Genomic DNA, 6,274 nt, shown 5'->3' with positions numbered 1-6,274 from the left:
TTAATTTTTCATTAGGTATTTGTCATTATCATTTTACTGTGAGTTACATAGAGTTAGATGCATGTTGCCACGGGCTCACTGTTCTCACGGGCTACTGTTAATCAGGATGTTTGAACACGTAAGAGCTGATCTGTTATTTGAACACGTTGTTGAATGGGTGTTGACGAACTCCAATATAACCCATGTCAGTGTGACCTGAGGAGACACACTGGCCAGCATCGTCACACTGTTCACTAGAGTGTGTCGTAGTGTGTCATAAGACTATAGCCCAGAGTACTACAGATGGACGTACACGTTTTGTTGTAATAAATCTACAAAGGCCGCCTGATCTTCATTGAGTACCACAGACGAAGAAGACCTGATTTCCTTCCTCTCAACTCAACCTTACATTTGTGATGGTAGCGCGGGTGGGTGGGTGGGTGGGTGGGTCATCTGGTCCGCCATTATTGTATTTCATTTTGTTATATCGATATTTGAGGTAGTATGTTGCCAGCTGCACTACCACTTCTACTCATCAATAATTATCACAACAGCAGCCACTAAAGACGTTGTTGCCTCCTGTGAGAATCGAACTCACGACCCCTGGTTTACAAGACCAGTGCTCTGCCCCTGAGCTAAGGAGGCGCATGTTGGCACAGCAACACGGCGGGCGGCCAGTGGCCATAACTCATCATGCAACCCACACCTGGCTTGGCTCCTGCTGGTGGTGGTGATGGTGGTGGTGATGGTGGTGGTGATGGTGGTGGTGGTGATGGTGGTGATGGTGGTGATGGTGGTGGTGGTGGTGATGGTGATGGTGGTGGTGATGGTGGTGGTGATGGTGGTGATGGTGGTGATGGTGATGGTGATGGTGGTGGTGGTGGTGGTGGTGATGGTGGTGGTGATGGTGGTGGTGATGGTGGTGGTGATGGTGATGGTGGTGGTGGTGGTGGTGGTGATGGTGGTGGTGATGGTGGTGGTGATGGTGGTGGTGGTGATGGTGGTGGTGATGGTGGTGTGGTGGTGATGGTGGTGGTGATGGTGGTGATGGTGGTGGTGATGGTGGTGGTGATGGTGGTGGTGATGGTGGTGGTGGTGATGGTGGTGGTGATGGTGATGGTGGTGGTGATGGTGGTGGTGATGGTGGTGGTGATGGTGGTGTGGTGATGGTGGTGGTGATGGTGGTGGTGATGGTGGTGGTGGTGATGGTGGTGGTGATGGTGGTGGTGATGGTGGTGGTGATGGTGGTGATGGTGGTGATGGTGATGGTGATGGTGGTGGTGGTGGTGGTGGTGATGGTGGTGGTGATGGTGGTGGTGATGGTGGTGGTGATGGTGGTGGTGGTGATGGTGGTGGTGATGGTGATGGTGATGGTGGTGGTGATGGTGGTGGTGATGGTGATGGTGGTGGTGATGGTGGTGGTGATGGTGGTGGTGGTGGTGGTGGTGATGGTGGTGGTGGTGGTGATGGTGGTGGTGATGGTGGTGGTGGTGGTGATGGTGGTGGTGGTGATGGTGGTGGTGATGGTGGTGATGGTGGTGATGGTGGTGATGGTGGTGGTGGTGATGGTGGTGATGGTGGTGGTGGTGATGGTGGTGGTGATGGTGGTGGTGGTGGTGGTGGTGGTGGTGATGGTGGTGGTGGTGGTGATGGTGGTGGTGGTGGTGATGGTGGTGATGGTGGTGGTGATGGTGGTGATGGTGGTGATGGTGGTGGTGGTGGTGATGGTGGTGGTGATGGTGGTGGTGGTGGTGATGGTGGTGGTGGTGGTGGTGATGGTGGTGGTGGTGGTGGTGATGGTGGTGGTGATGGTGGTGGTGGTGGTGGTGATGGTGGTGGTGGTGGTGATGGTGGTGGTGGTGGTGATGGTGGTGGTGATGGTGGTGGTGGTGGTGATGGTGGTGATGGTGGTGATGGTGTGATGATGGTGTGGTGGTGATGGTGGTGGTGTGGTGGTGGTGGTGGTGGTGGTGATGGTGGTGATGGTGGTGGTTGGTGGTGGTGGTGGTGGTGATGGTGTGGTGGTGATGGTGGTGGTGGTGGGTGGTGATGGTGGTGGTGATGGTGAGGGTGGTGGTGTGGTGGTGGTGGTGGTGGTGATGGTGATGGTGGTGGTGGTGGTGGTGGTGGTGATGGTGGTGATGGTGGTGGTGGTGGTGGTGATGGTGGTGATGGTGGTGGTGATGGTGGTGGGTGGTGATGGTGGTGGTGGTGGTGGTGATGGTGTGGTGATGTGGTGATGGTGGTGATGGTGGATGGTGGTGGTGGTGATGGTGGTGGTGATGGGTGGTGGTGGTGATGGTGTGGTGGTGATGGTGGTGGTGATGGTGTGGTGGATGGTGGTGGTGATGGTGGTGGTGGTGATGGTGGTGGTGGTGATGGTGGTGGTGGTGGGGATGGGGGTGGGGTGGGTGGGGTGGGTGGTGGGTGGGTGGTGGGTGGTGGTGATGGGGAGGTGGGGTGTGGTGTGTGGTGATGGGTGGTGGTGGTGTGGTGGGAGGTGTGGTGGTGTGGGTGTGGTGGTGTGGGTGGTGGTGGTGTGGTGTGTGGTGAGGTGGTGTGGTGGTGGTGTGTGGGGTGTGGTGAGGTGGTGTGGTGGTGGTGGTGGGTGTGGTGTGGTGTGGTGTGGTGGTGGTGGGGTGTGAGGTGGGGTGGTGGTGTGGTGTGTGTGTGGTGGTTGTGGTGGTGGGGTGGTGGTGGTGGGTGGGTGGTGGTGTGGTGGGGTGGTGGTGGGTGGTGGTGATGGTGGTGTGGTGGTGGTGGTGGTGGTGGTGGTGGTGTGGTGGTGTGGTGGTGTGGTGGTGATGGTGGGGTGTGGTGTGGTGTGGTGGTGGGGTGGTGGTGGTGGTGGTGATGGTGGGGGTGGTGGTGGTGGTGGTGGTGTGTGGTGGGTGGTGATGGTGGTGGTGGATGGGTGGTGGATGGTGGTGGTGGTGGTGGTGGTGGATGTTGGTGATGGTGGTGATGTGGTGGTGGTGGTGATGGTGGGTGGTGTGGTGGTGGTGGTGGATGGTGGTGGTGGTGATTTTGGTGGTGTGATGTGGTGGATGGGGAGATGGTGTGATGGTGATGGTGGGGGTGGTGATGGTGGTGATTGGTGATTGTGGATGGTGATGGTGGGTGGTGGTGGTGGTGGTGGTGCTGGTGGTCGTGGATGGTGATGGTGTGGTGGTATGTGGTGATGGTGGTGGTGTGATGGTGTGATGGTGGTGATGGTGGTGATTGGTGGTGGTGGTGGGGTGCGGGTGTGATGGTGGTGGTGGTAGGGGAGGTGAGTGGTGATGGTGGGTGATGGTGGTGTGGTGGTGGGTGGTGGGTGGGAGTGGTGGAGGTGGTGTGATGGTGGTGGTGTGGTGATGGTGGTGTGGTTGGTGATGGTGGGTGTGGTGGTGGTGGGTGGTGGTGGTGGTGGTGGTGGTGGTGGGGTGGTGGGGGTGGTGGTGGTGGTGGGGGTGGTGGGGGTGTTGGGCGTGGTGGGGGTGTTGGGGGTGGTGGTGGTGGTGATGATGGTGGCGGTGGTGGTGATGGTGGTGGTGGTTGTGTTGGGGGTGGTGGTGATGGTGATGGTGGTGGTGATGGTGGTGGTGGTGGGGGTGGTGGTGATGGTGGTGGTGGTGGTGATGGTGGTGGTTAGGGTGATGGTGATGGTGATGATGGTGGTGGAGGTGGTGGTGGTGGTGGTGATGGGCGTGGTGGGGGTGGGGGTGATGGTGGGGGTGGGGGTGGGGGTGATGGTTGGGGTGGGGGTGATGGTTGGGGTGGGGGTGGGGGTGATGGTGGGGGTGGTGGTGATGGTGATGGTTGTGGTGGGGGTGATGGTTGTGGTGGGGCTGATGGTGGTGTTGGCGGTGGTGGTGGTGGAGGAAGTTATGTTGGTGTTGGTGGTGGTGTTGGCGGTGGTGGTGGTGGAGGAGGTTATGTTGGTGATGGTGGCGCTTCCGAGACGTGAACTTTAGATCAGGGTGACCTACTTTTGGTGGGATGCTGAAGCGGTCGTCAATATGCCTCGTCGTATGAAGTTACATGCAACATGGGCTGAGAACCGTAGTGGGAGGTCAAGCTTTCCCCAGGTGTGAGCAGCAGCAGGTGTACCACGTGCACACGTGTGGAGGCTGAGGCCACAAGTGGTCTTCCTCTACCTCGTAGAGGCCAACCAACAAGCGGGAGGGAAGGAAGGTGATGTAGATAACGTGTAGCTCTTGTACTCTGCTGTAGCGAAGATGTTTAGTCCAAACTGGAAAATGTCTGGAGACGGAGTGGACTGGCCTCCGCGTGTGGAGACGGAGTGGACTGGCCTCCGCGTCTGGAGACGGAGTGGACTGGCCTCCGCGTCTGGAGACAGAGTGGACTGGCCTCCGCGTCTGGAGACGGATTCTACTGGTTACAATATCATGAAGCACATTTTCTATGAATTATCACCTTCAAGTTAGTTAAGTTTACCCTAACCATTCATCATGTACATTATGTATCATGTATCACCTTCAAGTTAGTAAAGTTTACCCTAACCATTCATCATGTACATTATGTATCATGTATCACCTTCAAGTTAGTTAAGTTTACCCTAACCATTCATCATGTACATTATCTATCATGTATCACCTTCAAGTTAGTTAAGTTTACCCTAACCATTCATCATGTACATTATATATCATGCATCACCTTCAAGTTAGTTAAGTTTACCCTAACCATTCATCATGTACATTATGTATCATGTATCACCTTCAAGTTAGTTAAGTTTACCCTAACCATTCATCATGTACATTATGTATCATGTATCACCTTCAAGTTAGTTAAGTTTACCCTAACTTAACCGTCACGTCCATACATGTTTTCGTTTACTATCATGGGTAAGATGGCGCTAGTTAGTGGCGGTTTTCGACACCTCTATATCATCACTGGTAATGTCGGGTAGTTACGCTTCACTAATACATTCCCTTCAAACTTCAGATTAGTTTTACCAAAGCACTGACGTCTGCTGCACGTGGCCAGTGTGTGTGTGTGTGTGTGTGTGTACCATTGTTTTAACCCGAGTTTCCCCAGTGTTACCTGAGTGTAAAGTTGTGTAAACTGTTGACATACTTGTGAGTACGAGAACATTGGCTGACGACATTCCGAAATGATGTGGATGTGGCTGACGTCCATACACACGTTCAGACAAGTGTAAACATTCAGTTGTTGATGGTGTGGGGGATCAGAGTCGTGCGTCACAAGAAGCAGCGCTGAGTGGAAGCCAAATATCACGTCAGCCACAATGACGATGAACCGTGAAGGATTTGTTGTTGAAGTTATAGACAGACAGATGTGTGGAGGGTCGTGATGAACGACACCAGCCGGTTATAGACAGACAGATGTGTGGAGGGTCGTGATGAACGACACCTGCCGGTTATAGACAGACAGATGTGTGGAGGGTCGTGATGAACGACACCTGCCGGTTATAGACAGACAGATGTGTGGAGGGTCGTGATGAACGACACCTGCCGGTTATAGACAGACAGATGTGTGGAGGGTCGTGATGAACAACACCTGCCGGTTATAGACAGACAGATGTGTGGAGGGTCGTGATGAACGACACCTGCCGGTTATAGACAGACAGATGTGTGGAGGGTCGTGATGATCAACACCTGCCGGTTATAGACAGACAGATGTGTGGAGGGTCGTGATGAACGACACCTGCCGGTTATAGACAGACAGATGTGTGGAGGGTCGTGATGAACGACACCTGCCGGTTATAGACAGACAGATGTGTGGAGGGTCGTGATGAACGACACCTGCCGATCCACTACTGACTTAAGTAAGTTGTATAACTATCACCATAGCTTTATTATAATTCAATTTTCATGATGATTATAGGCAATTTGACTGAATAGTTACATTTTCTATAGTTTATGTAGAAGTTATGTATTTCTTTACGTATGAATGTTAAAAGATATATTTTCTTTATATCGTGATTGTTTACAGAAATATTATTTCTATAATTTTGTTTCAAAGAAGATCCATCAGAGGTGTGCGTTGTATTGACGCTAATGTTATTACGAGATGTTCATAATGACCAGCGTCATCAATATGGTGGAGGTGTAGTGTTGTTCGAGACATCATGGTGACTACATACAGTGAAGGCTTCCTGCCTGATGATGGCCAGTAAAGGTTTGGTCGCTGCCTCATGACACTCCACGTCCATGAACACGAAATAGAGGAAGGAGGTCGTGTGTCGTGGTGTGAGCTGCCCACGACCTGTGTTAGAGACGATGTGTTCCACGACTGGTGGAGAGTAAGTAGAGTTAGTGGAGGTAATGTG

The 6,274-nt window shown here is 53.2% G+C and overlaps 1 non-coding gene across 1 annotated transcript; it reads right to left on the bottom strand.

Annotated features, from left to right (window-relative positions):
• Positions 1–552: 552 nt before the first annotated feature.
• TRNAT-UGU (transfer RNA threonine (anticodon UGU)) lies at positions 553–624 on the bottom strand. The gene has a single exon. It is a non-coding gene; the product is annotated as a tRNA-Thr (tRNA).
• Positions 625–6,274: the final 5,650 nt, after the last annotated feature.

The sequence above is a fragment of the Panulirus ornatus genome, chromosome 42 (genome assembly GCF_036320965.1).
Source record: "Panulirus ornatus isolate Po-2019 chromosome 42, ASM3632096v1, whole genome shotgun sequence".
Taxonomy (NCBI): domain Eukaryota; kingdom Metazoa; phylum Arthropoda; class Malacostraca; order Decapoda; family Palinuridae; genus Panulirus; species Panulirus ornatus.
The sequence above is the reverse complement of the archived record's forward strand: the minus strand, read 5'-3'. Positions and strand labels throughout refer to the sequence as shown.